Genomic DNA, 21741 nt, shown 5'->3' with positions numbered 1-21741 from the left:
ACCCAATACCATCCAAGATGCTGCCCAAAATCAAATCTTATCAGACGCACCATGCTCCGTTTTGCTGAACACAACTCTACGCCTCCTGCCCATTTTATCAGAACAAACAGAAATAGAATTGAAACGATGCTTCAGATCGCTTTAGAGAAAGCCAACAGGTCAAGGGGGAAGAACAGGAAATCGTCGTTTCTATTGTTATTGAAGGGACAAAAGGAAACAAGACTTGGAAAATGTTGCATTTTAGGAGGCAATAATAACTTTTACCAGCCTGCTAATCCTTACTGGAAGGCCTCTTCTGTCAAGTTGCCAAAATCCTTCCAGGACAAGTCTTCGTCATCCTCAAAAAGGAAAAAAACAAACAAACTATCTTTCTTTGGAAGAGGAAAAAAAAAAGGCATTAGGGACCAATTGTGGGGGCAATAAGCTGACTTTGTATAAAAAAGAACACTGCTTATCGGGGGGCCGAAAGCCCTACTAAGCAGGTATATACAAAAAGTATGAAGGCTATTGCTTAACGCATTGTAAGCCGCCCTGAGTCTCCGGAGAAAGGCGGCATATAAATCGAACCAATAAATAAATAAATAAATTGTACTCAGAGGTCTCCTTGCTCATTTGCTGTGTAAAGCTAGAGCTGAGCTAGTTTTTTTTTTTTTTAATTTGATTTATATGCCGCCCTTCTCCGGAGACTCAGGGCGGCTTACAATGCATTAAGCAATAGCCTTCATTCTTTTGTATATTTTATACAAAGTCAGCTTATTGCCCCCACAAACTGGGTCCTCAATTTACCTACCTTAGAAAGGATGGAAGGCTGAGTCAACCTTGAGCCTGGTGAGATTCGAACCTGCAGAAATTGCAGGCAGCTGTGTTAATAACAGGGTGCATTAAACCACTGTACCACCAAGGCTCTGGCAGTGCTCCAGGTAATTCATTGGTAATTCTCCAATTCCTGCCATAAAATGCCACGGCTATTCTTTGCACGCAGCAATCAAGGTCCACAATGACAGACCCCAGATTTAAAATTCTTACAGAGTAGATGAGTGTTGCTTTCACCGAGAGGGGCACAATTTGAAGTACAGGTAGTCCTCGGGTTACGATGGCAATTGGGACAGGAATTTCTTGTCACTAAGCAATACGGTCATAAAGTGCAGTATCAAGTATCCGTATTGCTTAGTGACAGAAATGCTGGCAGTCCCAGTTATCGTCGTAATCTCAGGAGCATACGGGTCATTAACTGAGGACGCCAAGTGACATGGGAAGAGGCAGGGATTCCCAATTCAACATGCTGGTAGATAAAGGCTACGGATGAGAGCTACAGGCAAGGACACTATGGAAAGCGAATGGGTGAGAAAACAGGGTGGGGACAGGAAGAAGTGTGATTTCCTGCTGGCTTCCCCAATGTCTTTGCTTGTGGGAAGCCGGCAGAGAAAGCCACAAGTGGTTATCACATGGCAAGGGAACGCTGCAACTATCGCTAAGTGCAAGCAGGTTAAACCAAGCACTTGAATTGTGATCGTGTAAGCAGGAGGACACTGCCACAACTTTGAGGACCGGTCATAAGTCTTCCTCGTTCAGCACCACTGTAACTTTGAACGCCGCAGGACAGAGCCTGCACACACTGTTCTGCGGTTGGAAAGGATGTTTAAAGAGCAGATCAACAAAACGAACATCTGTCTGCCATGGGCATGTGCTCAACTGTAGATACAGGATGGAGAGACAGATGGAGAGCTAGAAGATCAAACATGCACCCTGTTCAGGCAGAGGAAAAAAAAAACTTTTGAAGTATAAAGAGAGCCACCAAATGAACATCCATAACCAGATGTCCAACCAGCCAACTACAAACCCCTTGAGGGGAGAGGGGAATTAGTACTTAACTCATAATACCTACTTCAGTCCTGGAAGTGACACAAGGGCACTTCTTGTCACTTTCTCCCATTCTCTGCTACTTTGGAGACATTCTCCTTAAGTAGTGAGATCCCAGAGCAGTGGTGAAATCCAATTTTTTTTTACTACCGGTTCTATGGCGTGGCTTGGTGGGCGTGGTGTGGTGTGGCTTGGTGGGCATGACAGGGGAAGGATACTGCAAAATCTCCATTCCCACCCCACGCCAGGGGAAGGATACTGCAAAATCCCCATTCCTTCCACACTCCTGGGAGAAGGATACTGCAAAATCCCCATTCCCACCCCACTCCAGGGGAAGGATACTGCAAAATCCCCATTCCCTCCCCACTCCTGGGGGAAAGATATTGCAAAATCTCCATTTGCACCCCACTCTGGGGCCAGCCAGAGGTGGCATTTGCCAGTTCTCCAAACTACTCAAAATTTCCGCTGCTGGTTCTCCAGAACCTGTCAGAGCCTGCTGGATTTCACCACTGTCCCAGAGACTCAATTTTAAACCGCAAATAACAACCTGGGTAGCGATTCTACAGCTTGCAAACCCGAACTGGCCAGTCAGCAAAGCTTCCTTGAAGCTCCAAAGCTTAGTTCTCCCACGATAAAAGCCAGAAGAAAACAAAAGCTGCTTCCTTCTCATTTGCAATCCGCGCCACCTTAAACCACACACATAGGATAGCTGAGCTGGCCCACCCTGATTCGCACAAACCTGATTGTCCGGAATCTTGTCGGCTGCCAACCAAGGGTTACACCTTTTTGCTAAAAGGTTAGCATTAAGTCAAACGTCTCCTTTTCTCAGAAGCCTCCCCTAACCAAGAAGCGGGATGGCACAGCGCTGTCTGGAGACACGCAAAAATTCAAGCAAAATGCAAGTCGCTCTTTGTGGGTTCTTTGAAATGCTTGAAGGCGGAGGAGAGATTAAAGGCGCCCCTTTTTTCTTCCTGGCTCACAGTGCCATCTAAAGGTTGCAGTCTTTCACCATTTTTTTTATTTTGATTTTTATTTTATTGAATTTGTATACCGCCCTACTCCCGAAGGACTCAGGGCGGTGAACAGCCATAGAATAAAACATACAAATACAAAATTTAAAATAAAAATAAAACAAATTAAATAATTTGGCTGAACAAATTTAAAACCCCAATAATTTAAAACCAAATTTAAAATTCCCATTTAAAAAGGGGAAAATTTAGGTCACGCCAGCTTGATGAAATAAGAACGTCTTAAGCGCGCGACGGAAGGTACGCAGATCTGGGATCCTCCGTATCTCCGGGGGGAGCTCGTTCCAGATAGTAGGTGCCCCCACAGAGAAGGCTCTCCCCCTGGGGGCCGCCAGTCGACATTGTTTGGCCGACGGCACCCGGAGGAGCCCTTCTCTATGGGAGCGTACTGGTCGGTGGGAGGCTATTGGGGGTAGCAGGCGGTCCCGTAAATTTTTAGGGCCAGTGGGGAAAAAAAATCACCTTCTCCAACCTGGCGCTCACCAGACGTGCTGGATTTCAACTTCCACAATTAATCATCCAGATGGCCGGGAAACATGAGGGGATGAAGTACAAAGATATCTGGAGAACATCTGGCAAGGGAAAGCTGAATCGAAGCATTTGGAAAGCCATTTCTGAGTTGTATAAGGTTGCAACGTGAAGAAAACTGAGAAGAAAAGATCTGAGATGTTCAGACCAGCGTTGGGTTTCAAATTTTTTTACTACCGGTTCTGTGGGTGTGGATTGGTGGGCGTGGCATGGCATGGCTTGGTGGGCGTGGCAGGGGAAGGATACTGTAAAATCTCCATTCCCACCCCACTCCTGGGGAAGGTTACTGCAAAATCCCCATTCCCTCCCAATCAGCTGGGACTTGGGAGGCAGAGAAGAGATGGAGGCGGGGCCAGTCAGAACTTTTACTACTGGTTCTCCGAACTACTCAAAATTTCCGCTACCGGTTCTCCAGAACCGGTCAGAACCTGCTGAAACCCACTTCTGGTTCAGACATAAAAATATATTGCTAAGGAGGAGGGAGGAGTGCTTATTAAGTGCTAATAAAAATGTATTACTGTTGACCCAATGCATGTCAGAAAACAAGAAAGACACAGTCTTAAATATGCAGTAGGTTATAAAATACAGTATGCATATATTATGAATCACTGGTACGGTATTGCTTATGTGTGTGCAGGTTTATCACATCTAATTTTCTTCCTTTAAATATTCAGTTTTTTCTTGCTAAATATTCATAGACTTCCTTCGTGTGTACAATTTTTCTAGTTAACTTGAGCAGCCCCTAAATTTAAATTACACTAGTTCTCCGATTTAAAAAACAACAACAAAGAACAAAAATTATTTTCATTATCTTACATGAGTAAGACTGAGGCATGCTTCAATAAAAGGAAATCCTTTGGGTGTTACATATCAACCAACACCAGCAAATACTTAAGAGGTCTCATGTGATTCTTCTTCATAATTCCTGGAATATTAATGTATTTGTATGTTTATTCACCCACAAGTCAGAACGGGCAGCAATTTTTAAGATCGGGCAAGCTCCCTGTAGATAACAAAAATTGCTTATATTTGTGGTCCATAACAGCTGCTTCTTTCTATACCTTTTATTTTAAGACTATAGCTGGAGCTGGCTGAACAAATACAAGATTCTTGTACCATGGTGGGGTTCAGCAACTCCCTAGTACAGGTCTCCTGCGTGAGCAGGGGGTTGGGCTAGATGACCTCCAATGTCCCTTCCAACTCTGTTACTGTTAACTTGTAAGATGTGTGAACTCCAACTCCTCCCAGAATTCCCCAACCACCATCGGAATTCTAGGAGCTGAAATCCACACATCTTAAAGTCGTTGAGGTTGAAAACACCACTAGAGAAGACTCTTTTTTTTTTTCATTTTGTTATCAAGCCATAATAACATGAGCCGTGGTGGCGCAGTGGTTAGAATGCAGTATTGCAGACAAACTCTGCCTACAGCCAGGAGTTCGATCCTAACCGGCTCAGCCTTCCATCCTTTCATCCTTGGTAAAATGAGGATCCAGATTGTTGGGGGCAATAAGCTGACTCTGTAAACCACTTAAGAGAGGGATATAAAGCGCTATGAAGCGAAATATAAGTGCTATTGCTATTGCTAAGCACACGTTTCCCAGTCAAAAGATTGCCCTGCGCTTTGAGCAGATGAGGCCAGGGCAAAGCTAAAATTAAATTTCAGTTTGACTTCAATTGCATTAAAATTAAATGTAATTACTATATCTGCTTCTCCAATTGCCTACTTATTTTTTTTCTTCTTTGGCAGTACTCAGAGTTGAAATATGGCAACAATTTTGGGAATCCTAAACTGGACTCCTTGGTGTGCTCTCTAATCTTCGCTATCTGCTGGCAGATGTTTCATTATACAACTAGATCACTTCAGTGCTACTGATCCTGGATATATTCAATGCACAAGACAGAGGGAACCCCAGAAATTAAGGAAAATGCCAACTTCGTAGCAGACACCGAGGAAACAAAATTAGGCTGCTCCAGAGAGTTATTTTGTTCTCCCACTGCTTCCAAGTATTTTATTTGTTAGATTTCAGAAGTTCAGGTAATATACCTAGCATCCCCTTCTCCAACTGTCACCTAACCTTGTGAGGTGGACTGAACTCAAAGGCCCAAAGTCATAAAACAAGGGTCCATGGTTGAGAATGGACATAAATCTGATTCTTCTCCATCTTATTCTAAAGACTTAAGCACTAAGTTCTGAAAACACAAGCTAAGAAAAAACTTGGACTGTTTAGGATCTGCATAATGTAGGTGGACAATCTGATACTAGTCCAATGGAAAACGAGAGTTCTCCATTCCCTCTTGCTGTATTAACGGCAATAATACCAAACATGGAAATTACATTTAGCTGGGGTGATCAGAACCTATCTAGCAGAAACATGTTGCGTTCCATAAGCAACATCAACAACACAACATCCTTTTCGCATTTCCTGAGCAAAGCAATTTCACTCGTAACAATTTTTCCAGTGCTAACAAAGAGTTCCACCAGGCTGTATGTAGATGCACCTATTTGATATGGTACATAGCATCAGGGGTGGGGTTCGCAGGGGTTCGGGAGAATCTCTAGCTAAGATTCTGTGCAGTTCGGAGAACCCCCAAATCCCACTCCTGGCTGGCCCCGTCCACCCTGCCCCGCCCATCCCAGGAGTCCCCCACACGGCCCGTTTTGAATGCACGTAAGTGCAGGGCGCGCACGGAGGCTCAGGGAGGGCAGAAAATGGGCCTACCGGAAGTTCAGGAAGGCTGGAAACGGGCCTGTTTCCAGCCTCCAGAGGGCCTCCGGAGCCTGGGGAGGCTGTTTTCGCCCTCCCAGATGCTCGAGGAAAGCCTCCAGAGCCCAGGGAGGGCAAAAACACCCCCTTCACCACGGTGCAGGAGGCCAACTAGGCCATGTCCACCATGTCCACACCCACCCAGTAACCAGGCAGAGAACCCCCTAGCTAAAATTTTTGAAGCCCACCCCTGCATAGCATGCAACATGCCACTGGTTCAGGACGCACATCGTAATTCCAAACTTCTCAGAAGTCACCTGGCGACACGTTGCGTGTCACAGGGATTGTGCAACACACAATCATCCCAAATTTTGAAACCTGCCTTCTCTCCCTTAAAATGGGCACAAAACACACTGCTGAAATTTAGCTATTTTGCAGCCAACTTTCCCTCTCTTTTTTTTAACAGTTTATTTATATTATTTTCACATTACATACGTAAGTGCTTAGTGAACAACGTATTGTCTGGATTAATTTATTTATATACAATAATACTTTTCCCACTCCTAATTTCTACCTCTACTGTCCAACCATTTATAAAACAAGTCCCATGCTCAAAAATACTCTGTATCTTCTTTTTCTTTTCTTTTTAATAAATAAATAAAATATTTTATTTTATTTTTAATAAAATCTGTCCATTTCTGCACAATCTAAAATTTTTTTTAATTACATCATCCTCCAACTTTCTCAAGCAGGCTGCGTGGATTGCAAATAACCCTCTGGGAAGCCGTGTGAGATGCTCACTCACTGTTATACAGAGATGACTAGCAACAATGATATAAAGACTATGTTTATGTAAATAATGATGCAATGTAACATGTGAAAGCAATAACAGGGCTGGTTTGGTTTTAGCTTCAATTTGTGTGAATGTTTGGCATTCTGGTCTGTAAGCCATTATTTATGAATTATTGCTTGACACACACACTGTACGTCCCCAGCTGATGGTGAATTGTTCAATGTATCAGAGTTAATCATAATGTAATTATAAATCCAGCCAATTGTGGATTAATCTACAAACCATGCTTTAGGATGCCACTGGTTAAATGCCATCTGGGCAGGTTGTCACTTAATGTAGGTATTGTAATCCACGCCTAGCCATCATAAAGGCCTACTCTTGTCTATAGTTACTGCCTGTCTGAAAAATGCTGTTCTTGAATGCTTTATCGCAGCAGGTGGCAGCATCTACCTGACCTTGGATGAGTCCAAACAATGTTAAGCAGGACCTGATTTGATATTTGTATCCTATGACTAGGACTAAGTGTTGTATCTTATGATTCATGATGAATGTATTTTTATGATGACTGTGATCATGATTTATCACTTATAGCTTTTATGTACAGTGAGAGCTTATGCACCGGAGACAAATTCCTTGTGTGTCCAATCACACTTGGCCAATAATTCTACTCTACGGTATGCTACGCTACACTTCCATTCTGTATTCTGTATTCTATATTCTATTCAGACCTGCACGGGAGATCAGTGAAACACCCCACAGCTAGAAAACCAGGATAATCACAATAAAAACAGCAAGTCCTATTTCAGCCCTGCTATCAAGAATACAGGTAGTCCACGACTTACGACCACAATTGAGCCCAACGTTTCTGTCGTTAAGTGAGACATTGGTTAAGTCAGTTTTGCCCCATTTTACGATTTTTCTTGGGTCCTGTTGTCAAGTGAATCCCTGCAGTTGTAAAGTTAGCAACCTGATTGTTAAGTGAATCTGGCTTCCCCACTGACTTTGCTTGTCGGAAGGTCGCAAACGTGTCAATCGAAAGTTCAGCGGTTCGAATCCCTAGTGCCGCGTGACGGGGTGAGCTCCCGTTACTTGTCTCAGCTTCTGCCAACCTAGCAGTTCAAAAGCAGATAAAAAATGCAAGTAGAAAAATAGGGACCACCTTTGGTGGGAAGGGAACAGCGTTCCGTGCGCCTTTGGCATGCGCTCATGCCAGCCACATGACCACGGAGACGTCTCTGGACAGCGCTGGCTCTTCGGCTTTGAAACGGAGATGAACACCGCCCCCTAGAGTCGGGAACGACTAGCACATATGTGTGAGGGGAACCTTTACCTTTACCTCAAGTCAAGGATTCTTATAACATCCAGGTCTAGATGTCATTCATATCCAGGAGTTAACATCTACTTGTTGTTGCTATGGAGTGATAGAAATAAAAATTTGCATAAATTAAAAACCAGACCAGGTTTCATATTCTTCCTTGAGAAATCCATAAAGTTTTCTCAATGTTCTACTTAGTCTGGTGTTTTTTTTTTGTTTTTGGATGCAACAGTGAAGCTCACACTGTAATCACAAGGATTGGCTCCTTCCAGATCCGAAGCCTATGGAAAAAAAACAAAAAACTTTGATCTACGGGCAAAGCTTCAAAGCAGCTTCTGAGACACGAGCAGCTGCAGGATGGAGAACAGATTGCAGCTTTTGCAAATCCCTCTTTTCCTCCCATCTCATCAAACCTTGTGGGGGTGGAGAAAGCGAAGGAGAACGGAGAGACTTTTTCCAAGAAAACCAATGGGCCATAATTTATTTTAAGTGCTAGCTACGGACCTGCCTCGGAGGAGCTGCTAATTAGCTATCTACTCCTATATTTATTCTGAGTGGAATGGCTCAGGACTCTCACCCGTGAAATTCTTACCCAGAAAACACAATATAATTTGAAATAGGGGGCAGAGGTTGTTTTTTTTCCCCCTAGGATGGCAGTGCCACCGAGCCGCCAGAAAAGGTTAATGATTTCAAATTGGCTTCCTCCCTTACCACTAACTCCCTCCAGATGGCTTTAAGAAGACAATGATATTCATTGCACCTTCACACATACACACAAAACTCATTGAAGCCCGTTCCTTGAATGTGGAACACTTTCCTCGACTTACAACCACAATGGAGCCCAAAATTTCTGTTGCTAAGGGAGACATTCATTAAGGGAGTTTTGCCCCATTTGATGACTAAGATTCTGCACAGTTCGGAGAACCCCCTAATCCCACTCCTGGCTGGCCCCACCCACCCCCTCCCCTCCCCTCCCCGAAGTCCCCACACGGCCCATTTTGGATGCAGGTAAGAGCAGGGTGCGCGTGGAGGTTCTGGGAGGGCGAAAAACAGGCCCACCAGACATTCAGGGCCTCTGGAGCCTGGGGAGGCCATTTCCGCCCTCCCGGAGACTCGAGGAAAGCCTCCGGAGCCCAGGGAAGGCAAAAACACCCTCCCACACCATGGTGCAGGAGGCCAACTAGGCCACGCCCACCGTGGCCACGCCCACCCAGCAACTGGGCAGAGAACCTCTTGCTAAAATTTTTGAAGCCCACCCCTGGATGCATCCACACCGCTCCTAATTTTATTTTCTCTCTGTGGCCTAACATAGTATTGGAATCATTGCCACATCACGGACAGTTCTGATCTGAGCACCCCAAAGGTTGGGGAGAAAAAAATGTCCAGCATACACACATTCAGAAGAGCAGCCAAATGGATTGTCATTAGACAAATGATCCTCAGATGGAAATAGTTGTTAAGCTCCGAGACAGAGCCGCACAAGCTGCAGAAGATTAAGAACAGGAGACGTTCAATGTACACGTCAGTAATTCTTATAGCAGCTCTATGAAGTAGGGCAATATTCCATTTTACTAAAAGGTCCAGGCAAAACCCCTATTATTTCAGCTTCTGACTTTCCTCCAAACTCGTACGACAAGAGACACAGTCTCATCTACCTTTGACTCAGGGGTGAAATCGAGCAGGTTCTGACAGGTTCTGGAGAACCGGCAGCGGAAATTCTGAGTAGTTAGGAGAACCGGCAAATGCCATCACTGGCTGGCCCCAGAGTGGGGTGGGAATGGAGATTTTGCAATATCCTTCCCCCAGGAGTGGGGAAGGAATGGGGATTTTGCAGTTCCTTCCCCTGGAGTGGGGTGGGAATGGGGATTTTGCAATATCCTTCTCCCAGGAGTGGGGAGGGAATGGGGATTTTGTAGTATCCTTCCCCTGGAGTGGGGTGGGAATGGGGATTTTACAATATCCTTCCCCCAGGAGGGGGGAGGGAATGGGGATTTTGTAGTATCCTTCCTCCAGGAGTGGGAAGGGAATGGGGATTTTGTAGTATCCTTCCCCTGGAGTGGAGTGGGAATGGGGATTTTGTAGTATCCTTCCTCCAGGAGTGGGAAGGGAATGGGGATTTTGTAGTATCCTTCCCCTGGAGTGGGGTGGGAATGGGGATTTTGCAATATCCTTCTCCCAGGAGTGGGGAGGGAATGGGGATTTTGTAGTATCCTTCCCCTGGAGTGGAGTGGGAATGGGGATTTTGCAATATCCTTCCCTCAGGAGTGGGGAGAGAATGGGGATTTTGCAATATCCTTCCCCCAGGAGTGGGGAGGGAATGGGGATTTTGCAGTATCCTTCCCTCAGGAGTGGGGAAAGAATGGGGATTGTACAATATCCTTCTCCCAGGAGTGGGAAGGGAATGGGGATTTTGTAGTATCCTTCCCCTACCACACCCACCAAGCCATGCCTACCAAGCCACACCACGCCCGTCAAGCCAGGCCCACAGAACCGGTAGCTTAAAAAAACTGAATTCCACCACTGCGTTGACTGCATTTCCTCTTCAGGGTTCCCACTCTAGAAAGCCCTAGTAAGTCCATATCTGGTTTTGGTCACCACATGATTAAAAAAAAAAAAAAAGTAGAAACTTTGGAAAGAGTGCAGAGGAGAGCAACAAAGATGATTAGGGGCCTGGAGGCTAAAACATACGAAGAACGGTTGCAGGAATTGGGTAGGTCTAGTTTAATGAAAAGAAGACGTGACATTCTAGCAGGGTTCCAATATTTGAGCAGCTGCCACAAAGAAGAGGGGAAGAGGGTCAAGCTATTCTCCAAAGCACCTGAGGGTAGGACAAGAAACAATGGATGGAAACTGATCAAGGAGAGAACCAACCTAGAATTAAGGAGAAATTTCCTGACAGTGAGAACAATCAACCAATGGAACTGCTTGCCTCCAGAAGTTGTGGATGCTCCACAGGGTGGATTTGATTTAAATCGAGTTGATTTAAATCACAATTTAAATCATGATTTAAATCGCTAGTAAAAAGGCTTGATTTAAATCAACTCGATTTAAATCATAATTGTTAAAGAGCAACTGTCATCTCTGCTACTCCTTTGACCCACTGTTGACTCACCGATAGTCCCGGTGTTGCAGAATATACAGCCTCATGCTACATAACCAGGGTGGATAAAAATCAATGATTTTTTAAAAAAAAAATCAAAAAAATCAGATTTTTTTGATTTAAATCGGATTTTTTTGATTTAAATCGGATTTTTTTTATTTTTATCAAATTTATTTTAATAAAAAACTTTTGGGGTAAAAATCTATCGTTTTCTATTTAAGATACATAAATAATTTAGTTTCTTCAGCATGAAATGGAGCTGAGTTATGTAGCATGAGGCTGTATATTCTGCAACACCGGGACTATCGGTGAGTCAACAGTGGGTCAAAGGAGTAGCAGAGATGACAGTTGCTCTTTAAAAATTATGATTTAAATCGAGTTGATTTAAATCAAGCCTTTTTACTAGTGGTTTAAATCATGCCGAAAAGGTTCACCAACACTGGTATAGGATCTCCTGCTTGAGCAGGGGGCTGGACTAGATGACCTCCAAGGTCCCTTCCCACTCTGTTCTTCCGTTACTCACCCAGAAGGACACCAAAGCACACTTTTCTTTCCTGATTAGCTCCCTGGACTCCAAAAACAGTCAGCTCCAATTCTGGAACGCCCTCCCGAGAGCGCTGCCACAATTATGTCACCTCATTAGACTGTCACTTGGTGGAATCCACGTGGCTCTTCTATATAATCAACCGTGGCGGTATTGTGTGGTATTGTGTCGCTCAAGATGCGACTGCAGTCTAATTATTCTCAAACCTCCCATTAAAAGAGCAAGGGAGGGGAAGGGAGAAGGAAAAAAAGAACTCGGATTCAGAGAATATTTAAAATCAGCCTTTGCAAAAGCCAGAAGTATAACAGATGGCAACTTCCATAAAACACAAGATAGTTGCATCCCTGCACATGTTAAAAACTGCGGTCTCCCAAAATTGAGTTAAATATCGGAGGATTCCACGAGCAACAGCTATTCAAATCTGCACTGTATCCTTGTTTCTCTGTATTTCAATTAGCAAAGTTATCAAACAGACCCGGATTGTGGGGGCAATAAGCTGACTTTGTAAAAACACCGGTTATGGGGGGGGGGCAAAATCCCTAATAAGCAGGTATATACAAAAGAATGAAGGCTATTGCTATAAGTGCATTGTAAGACGCCCTGAGTCTTCGGAGGAGGGCGGCATATAAATTGAACAAATAAATAAATAAATAAATAAATAAATAAATAAATAAATAAATAAATAAATAAATAAATAAATAAATAAATAAATAAATAAATAAATAAATAAATAAATAATCGGCATACATTAAAATTTCATTTTAATGTATGCCGATTAGTGTACCTTCAAAGTGACAATAAAGTTATTCTAAGTCTAATCAATACATTTAATAAAGGAATATGGGGCTGCCCTTGAAGACCACCTGGAGGCTTCAGCTGGTGCAGAATGCGGCCGCGCGGGTAGTGATGGGAGTGTCCCGATACTCTCATGTTACACCCCTCCTGCGGGACCTGCATTGGCTACTGGTTGCCCTCCGGGTGAGAGTCAAGGTGCTGGTAATTACCTATAAAGCCCTACATGGCTTAGGCCCGGGGTACCTGGCGGACCATCTGCGGCCAGCGACAGCTCCCCATCGCCCGGTGCGCTCTCACAGGGAGGGCCTCCTTGGGGTCCCGTCGGCCACACAGTGTCGACTGGTGACTCCCAGGGAGCGGGCCTTCTCTGTGGGCGCACCTACTCTATGGAATTAGCTCCCCCTGGAGCTCCGGATGGCCCCTGACCTTCGCTCTTTCCGCCGTGACCTCAAAACATGGCTATTTGGCCTGGCCGGATTGGACTGAAGGGGTTTTTAAAGGGGATTTTATTGGTTTTTATATGTGAATACTGAACTTTATGTGTTTTTTATCGTTGTGAGCCGCCCTGAGTCCTTTGGGAGAGAGGGCGGCATACAAGTTTAATAAAATAAAATAAAATAAAATAAAATAAAATAAAAAAATAATAAAATAAAATAAAATAAAATAAAATAAAATAAAAAAATAAATAAAAAATAAAATAAAATAAAATAATAAAATAAAATAATAAAATAAAATAAAATAAAATAAAATAAAATAAAATAAAATAAAATAAAATAAAACAAAACAAAACAAACAAATAAATAAATAAATAGCACCATTTCACTGAAGGAGTTGTATTCCTAGGACACTTGCTTCCCTGCTTCTCCACCCCCCCCCCCCAAAATCTTCTTCATTCAAAGCCGGGTGAACAAATCAACAACATTTGTCATTTCTCGACTACCAACGTCTGTGGGACAAGAGATCCGTTTGGGCTAACCCTTTTGTCCTTCTCCAACAAGTTCCTCCATTTTGTAACCAACCTAAAAGACAGAGCTATCCCTCACTCAGGAGCAAACTTGTTAATGTTTAGCAGGAAACAGACATTTGTTCAGACAAACCAACTTTTGACTTCCCCCCACAGCTGTCTTCTTGGCAGGCACAGACCGGGGGGGGGTAAGGGGGGGAGAAGGAAGGAAAAAAAAAAAACCCCTGAGCCCAGCGAACAAAGCGTGGCCTATTATCTTAATTCCCACCACAAATCAGAAACCGCAAAAGAGAAGAAAAAGTGGAACTAAGCCCATGGGTCAGGCTGCAAATTAGAAATGCTCTCCCTCCCTTTCAATCAGTTGGAGAGGCTCCATCCTCAATGGCCTCACTGTATCTTTACATCACCAGCTAAAATTGAGATGCAGCATTATTGAAAAGGTTAAGGTTCCCCTCGCACATATGTGCTGGTCGTTCCTGACTCTAGGGGGCGGTGCTCATCTCCGTTTCAAAGCCAAAGAGCAGCGCTGTCTGAAGACTTCTCCGTGGTCATGTAGCTGGCAGGACTAAATGTCAAAGGCGCGCGGAACGCTGTTACCTTCCCACCAAAGGTGGTCCCTATTTTTCTACTTGCATTTTTTAACCTTCTTTCGAACTGCTAGGTTGGCAGAAGCTGGGACAAGTAACGGGAGCTCACCCCATTACGCGGCACTAGGGATTCGAACGCTGAACTGCCAACCTTTCGATAGACAAGCTCAGCGTCTTAGCCAATGAGCCACCGCATCCCTGGTGGATTACCTGTAGCTAATTCCTCACTTTCGAAAGTCAGATATAGGTAGTCCTCAACTTACAACCACAATTGAGCCCAACATTTCTGTTGTTAAATGAGATATTTCTTAAGTGACTTTTGCCCCCATTTTACGACCTTTCTGGCCACAGTTGTTCAGTGAATCACTGGCAACTGTTAATTTACCAACCCGGTTGTTAAGTGAATCTGGCTAACCCATTGGCTTGGCTAGTCAGAAAGTCACAAAAGGGTATCATATGACCCTATGACATTGCAATGGTCATAAGTATGAACCCGTTGCCAAGCCTCTGAATTTTGATCACGTGATTGTGGGGAATGAAGGCTGGGACAAGTAACGGGAGCTCACCCTGTTACGCAGCACTAGGGATTCAAACCACTGAACTGCCGACCTTTCAATCGACAAGCTTGAAGAGCCTGTAGTACAGTGGACTAAAGCACTGTTATTAACATCTGCTGCTTGCAATTACTGCAAGTTCAAATCTCACCAGGCTCAAGGTTGACTCAGCCTTCCATCCTTTCAAAGGTAGGTAAAATGAGGACCCAAATTGTGTGGGCAATAAGCTGACTTTGTATAAATATCCAAAAGTATGAAGGCTATTGCTTAACGCATTGTAAGCCGCCCTGAGTCTCCGGAGAAGGGCGGCATATAAATTAAAGCCAAAAAAAAAAAAAAAAAAGCTCAGTATCTTAGCCAATGAACCACATTATTTACATTATTCACATTATTATTTAGCATTATTTACGTGGTTCTAAATTGTTCAGCATCTCAAGCTTTTTTCATGGGGCGGTTCAGATGTTCAGATCTCAGTTCCCAGAATTCCGAACCGGCCTGGTCATTTTCAGATTTTTTGGAAGTTGAAATCTACCCTGTTGTGGGTAGGTCTCAAAAGGTGATCTGATTCTCTCTCTCTCTCTCACACACACACACACACACTCCTATCCAAAGACATGTGGCGAAAAATTATTTTTTGAAGACTATATTGGGAAGCATGCGGTAAGGATTATAAATGCAGCAGCTGAACGCCTTGTATCTCTCCAGGAGTTCAGAATTTTCTGCTGTATCAGTGAGAAATACGCCAGACAGAGAGGCTCTGTTTCCCACTTAAAAGTTGCCAGCTCATGTCTTTAAGCATAAATTCGAACTGAGGATCTCGGTAAGTTGATCCTCCCAAGTTCCTCTCAAAACCGGGAACCGTTTAACCATGCTTCTGTTTCCTATACCAGCTGTCACCAATTGGTGGTCCATGAACCACTTGATGGTCCGTGAGAAAATTTTGGTGGTCCGCAGAAAAATTATTTGCATTTTTTATATTGCACTAAATCAGGGGTCCTCAAACTACGGCCTCTGGGCCGGTTCCGTGCAATGAACGTTTGTGTTGCTGCAGAGAGTCTCCCCCTTCGGGGTCTTTTGTGTGGGTTGGAGGGGGGCAGAAATTCTGACTTGGGGTCTGCTTTGGCCTCCTGGTGCCAGGGCTTTGGGCAAAGGCTAGAGGGAAGTGTCTCTGGTGGCGAAGAGCCAGAGGACCTTGTTCCAGTGGGACTGCATCATGGCCTGGAACTGGCTGACCATCTCAGCCCGCTGAGCCTCCAGGCGCCAGTACCTGGCCTTGCACTCCCGCAGGTCTTCCCTCTGCTTGGAAAGCCTATGCTCCTAGTCCTCAGTGAGGTGCTTCTACTGAGCCTCCTTCTCGGTCAGATCCAATTTGAACTGAGCTGTTTTGCCAACTCTTTTTCGTGGTGGCTGCTTAGCTCCAACAACTGCTTCATGTTGGGGCGCTAAGGAGCCCGGGCGGGGAGGCAAGGAGTGGCCGGGAGGGGAGGGGCGAGTAGAGGCCAGCGAGTCGCCCCTCGATGTGAGTGACATCGAGTTGCCTACGCCCACCCAGTCACATGACCCCCTAGCCACACCCACCCAGTCAGTCATTCGGCAGATCATATTAGTGGTCTGCAGGATTTAAAATTATGAATTTAGTGGTCCCTGAGGTCCGAACGTTTGGTGACCCCTGTCCTATATGACATAGTTACACCAGGAAGACCCTGCCTGCCCTTTAAGTCCAAATTAGCATGCCCCCCCCCATAACACATGATGGTTCATTAGGGATTTATAGCAGAGTGAAATGGCTGATGTCTACAGTAATGGCCAAAATTGTGGAAACCTTTTGGGAAAAGTGTTATTTTTGAGGTTTGATGACTAATAACACCACTTTTTTTTTTTTTTGGAGTTTCAAGATCATCCTATTCCACTGCTGGAACGGCCTGGGAATAGCCCAGACCTTAACCCAATTGAAAATCTATGGAGCCGACTAAAGAAATTTGTTAGTCAGAAGTGACCCAGCAATAAAACCCAGTTAACAGAAGCAATCCTTCAATCTTGGTTTCACATTATAATAGCTGCAGAACTAAAAGATTTGGTTCACTCCATGGGAAGACGTTGTAAGATTGTAACTGATGCTAAAGGTTACCTAATGAAGTATTATCTGACACAGTGGTGATTTTTGTATATCTCATTTTTTCTACAGTGTTTCACTTTTCTTCTTTATATTGTAACTGCTATTCTAATAGCAAATCCTTCATGAAAGTTATTGCATTGCATTCTTGATTAAATTATCTTTCCATTGATACATAATTTTATGGTACTACTCCAAAAAAAAAAAAAAAAGACTGGTGTTATTAGCTAGTTTTAAAAAATACACTTTTCCCAAAAGGTTTGCACAATTTTGGCTACTACTGTACACTTATCAAGAGGACTAATGCCAACACACGCTTCTTCAAACCCACAGCAAGGGACCTGAAATCTCTAAATGCTGACATATCCAAAGTTAGATTTTTTTTCCCCCTTGACCTTAACAAAAATAGTGGATCAAGCACGTCCTTCACTAATTCTCCTGGGGTTGTGCCGATTTTTCTCGCGGCGAGAGATTTTCTGCCTTCAGAAATACGTTCTGTCATATCACCGTTATGCTTTATATTTCCTTCCTCCAACTCAGGACAAAGGCAATAACGGTTTCTATGAGAACCGAGGATGGGTTTGATTAGACAAAAGATAAATCGCCGACTGGAATCGTCCTCTGGCCTCCCCCCCCCCCCGTTTCCCCCATGAAACAGAAACAAAAAATGTGCTTATGATTTAAGACAGGATAGATTACAGAGAGAAGATAGCCGTGATGCAACTTTAAAGGAAAGAGGTACATTTGTGATTGTCCTTAAAACTGCTATAAGAAAGATCAGAAGCTGCTCTTTTGCATTGTTTTCTTTCCCTTCTATTTCCCTTTTATTCTTTTCTTTCTTTCTTGCATTTTTAGCCCCTGGCTTCTCTCTTTTTTTTTCCTTCTTCCTTACTCTGTATTAGTTTGTATTCGCTTTCACCTTGGCTTTTAAAGCTTTTAATAAAATTATGCATCATGTGTAAAAATTAAAAGAAGCAAAGGTTGCAATGGACTGTCACGTCCAAACTAAACCCTGAAGTCTATAAGGTGAACAAATCTTGGGTTCGAATTACTGCGTGACTCGATTCAACGGACAATATGATCTTATTTCAAACCTCTCGCCACCAAGACCGAAGAGTTAGATACATGGACATGAAAAACCCTGCCTTATTTATTTATTCATTCTATTTATTTATATCTCACCTTTATTATTTTTATAAACAATTAAAGGCCATGCACATATCAAATATTCTTTCCTCTCATTTTTCCCTACTACTTGTGAGGCGAGATGGGCTGAGATTGTGTGACTGGCCCAAGGTCACCCAGCCAAGCTTTCATGCCTAAGGTAGGACTAGAATTTACGGTCTCCCAGTTTCTAGCCTGGTGCCTTCACCACCGGACCAAATCGTCTGTCTACGATATGGGAAAAGATTGGTCTGCTCTCAGGGTTTTGTCTCCCCATCAAAGATAAATCTCATGAGGGAAACTTTGTGGCTAAATGATCTGATCTTCTTTATCTACTGTCGACAAGAAGAGGGGGGGTGGAAATCAAATCATCTTCACTCTATCAGCCTCAACTGGGCTGCTCTGGAGGAAGAGAAACACAGAAACATGGTTTTAGAAGAACCAGGAATAAGCAAGTCACCAGGGTTTAAAAAATCAAGGCTAACTGGAAATAACAAAACTGAAATAAGTTTTCCCCATGACCCCGTGAAGGAAGGGGGGGCAAAGAAAATCCATTTGAGAGGACACTGGTGCAACTTGACCACTTCGGAAAAAACGGTTGAGATTTCCACTCTTAGTGGTGCAGATATTGTCCCCCATTCCTGCCAGGGGGAGATGGAGAGAAAAAGCTGTTAGAATCCAATGGATTCTGTTGTTTTTTTTTAAAGTCAATAAATGCCAAGATTGGTTTTAAAAACCTCCTAGATCAAGTTCTTAGCTACTCAAGGACACCCCCCCACCTTGGTGGACACCTGTGCCCTCACCTGGATTTCGAGAGAAACCAGGAAGATATATATCTGTATATAGTACATCCCGAATGCCAGAGTGATTCCCTCCAGGCAGAGCAATAACAAAGCTTTCCACCTATCCAGCTTGACAGTGTCCTCCAGGTGGTAGAGCTGACCGCCTGGGATTTACCTGCTTCCAACACCAACCTTTTGCACACACAAGCACACATACATCTCTGCTCCAAGCTCAAAAGAGACCCTACCTACAACTATAGAATTGACGTTCAGAAGAAAGCAAGAGGATCAAAACCAGGGACCCCATCAAAACCAGAACTCCTGCCCCACGAAAGAATTTCAGACCCTCCAAAGGTTCTGGAGATGTTGGAATGGGGGAGAAGACTTACATATCCACGTCCGGGGGGGGAAGAGTAAGCAGAAAGGGAAAGAGAGAGCGACAGAGCAGGATCCAGCTGTGATATTTCCTTTGTTCCACACTATGGACAGTGTGAAAAACACTGAAGTCTTCCACACGTTCTTGCTCCGGAGCAGCGCCCATCAACCCCACCTCCTTGCCTTCGCCATGGAAACCGGCCAAAGCCACGTGATTAAGGCAGGAAATTAAGGAGAAGCGCCTCCTTCCCACTTCTCCCGCTTCCCATCCGTCCGTCCGGATAGAAAAGAGAAGAGGCCGGAGGCGTCTGTCACACCACACGGAACGTTAACAAAGGAAGGCTTCTTAAGGAAGATCTCCGGAGATTTTCCAACTATCTGCACCAACATTGGGCAAAGCGTAATGGAAGAAACAAGGATGGACACACCTACCACCCATCCCATTGAATTTCAGGCATCCTGGTGGCCTTTTGCTGGAGGATCAACTTTAACCAGCTTGGAAGACAAGGGGGGAAAAAAATATTGGGGCATTTTTATCATGTTGTAAGAATTTGTGTAGCATCAGCATGGATGGGAAGGATTAGTTAGGATAAAATTCGGTCTCCGGGAAATAATTTACCTTCCTTCTCCAATTGGCTCAAATCTACAGGGTGAAATTTGGGATGGGGGGGGTTTCTGTAGGTGTCATCCCATATTCGTCTGACTCATTTCGTAAAAGCACTGAGCTTGCAAGGTACTCCTGATTTATTCTGGTACTCTGATCGTAGTGAGTATGAATAGAGGTACTTACTCTCGGAGGCTGAATTTGGGCTGTTTTTTTTTTAAACGTCCCTTTGACCCCCAAAAGGTTGTCCATCCTGACTTAAGAGCAAAACCCACAAAATTCTCATCAGATAATTTTAAACACAACTGCAAGGGCTTTTATAGTGTGTTCTTGCAAAGCAGGAGAGAATGGAAATTTTTATTCAACCATTTTTTTCCCCTGCTTTTAAGCTACGATTCCCAGCTGGAATTTTACCCCTATCATGGGTGCTGTGTAGAGGTTGTCCTCGGCTTACGACCACATTTGAGCACAAGATTTAGGTGGCTAAGTGAGACATTCGTTAAGTGAGTTTTGCCCCATTTTACGACTTTTCTCGCCGCTGCTGTTAAATGGATCGTTGCAATTGTTAAGTTAGTAACACGGTTGCTAAGTGAATCTGGCTTCCCCATCGACTTGTTGCTTGTAAGAAGGTCACAAAAGAGGATCCCGTGATCCTGGGGGACACTGCAAACATCATAAATATGAACCAGTTGCCAAGCATCGGAGTTTTGATCCTGTGACCATGGGGATGCTGCAACGGTCGTGTGACAAAATTATCATAAGTCCCTTTTTTCAGTGCCGTTGTAAGTCGAGGACTACCTGTATTCTCTTAAAAATGCAGCAGGAAGAAAAGCTGAAAGAAAAGGTACCAATTACCAATTCAAGGGCACTCAACTGAGAACAGAGTCAAGGGGAATGTGCAGGACAATCAACACTTGCCAGTTACAAACACAAAACTGAACCGAGGCCAAGAATTTGGCCATGGGCAGCCTCCAAGTGACTTGTGCGTGGCTGGCCGATGACAAGTTTGCTTTAAAATCGAGGCCCTGTGCCAAGCTTGGCCAACGAACACTAGCTTGTTAACTTGTGAATAAAAATAAGCATGCATCCACATCTCTCTCAACAACACACATGCAAACTTAGCAACCCAAAGCAGAATGTAAACAATCATAAAAAGAATCTCTTGTGGGCAGGAAGAGAAGCTTTCTCTTTCTCTCTCTCTCTCCTATCTCATCTATCTCTATCTCTATCTCTATCTATTATCTCCTATCTATCTATCTATCTATCTATCTATCTATCTATCTATCTATCTATCTATCATCTACCTATCTATCTATCTATCTATCTATCTATCTATCTATCTATCTATCTATCTACCTATCTCTATCTATCTATCTACCTATCTATCTATCATCTATCTATCTATCTATCTATCTATCTATCTATCTATTATCTCTATCTATCTATCTATCTATCTATCATCTATCCATCCATCCATCCATCCATCCATCCATCCATCCATCCATCCATCCATCATCTATATCTATCTATCTATCTATCTATCTATCTATCTATCTATCTATCTATCTATCTATCTATCTATCATCTATCTATCTATCTATCTATCTATCTATCATCTTCTTTTAACGACCCCATAATTCCTTGCAGGGTGGAGTCTGGGCAACTGAATGGAGCTAGTGGAGTGTTTTAATGGCCAGATGCCCTTCCTGTTGCCAATACGGAATCTATCTGTTTGTCTTTCTGTCTGTCTATCTATCACCTATAGATAGATAATCTATCTCCTATCATCTATCTCTATTATTTCTATTATCCATCTATCATCATTGTCATCATTGTCATCATTTCTCTCTCTCTCTCTCTCTCTCTCTCTCTCTCTCTCTCCCACTTGGAACTAGGGAATGTTAAACAGAGTGCTTCAACAACCTGCTG

At 43.6% G+C, this 21741-nt stretch overlaps 1 protein-coding gene across 7 annotated transcripts in view; it reads right to left on the bottom strand.

Annotated features, from left to right (window-relative positions):
* RIPOR1 (RHO family interacting cell polarization regulator 1) overlaps window positions 1-21741 on the bottom strand; it is a 118165-nt gene that overhangs the window by 59385 nt on the left and 37039 nt on the right. For 2 of the 7 annotated variants that reach the window (XM_034425791.3, XM_034425790.3), the window contains exon 1: window positions 19223-19545. The exons of 4 other annotated variants lie outside the window; for them this stretch is intronic. The gene's annotated coding sequence lies outside the window, so the exon portion shown is untranslated. Of the gene's footprint in view, window positions 1-2599; window positions 2821-19222; window positions 19546-21741 lie in introns of those variants that run through there. One more of the 7 variants, XM_034425796.2, reaches the window with a different exon arrangement.

Source organism: Pantherophis guttatus, chromosome 11 (assembly GCF_059756535.1).
Source record: "Pantherophis guttatus breed Tessera chromosome 11, ASM5975653v1, whole genome shotgun sequence".
Classification (NCBI taxonomy): domain Eukaryota; kingdom Metazoa; phylum Chordata; class Lepidosauria; order Squamata; family Colubridae; genus Pantherophis; species Pantherophis guttatus.
The sequence above is the reverse complement of the archived record's forward strand: the minus strand, read 5'-3'. Positions and strand labels throughout refer to the sequence as shown.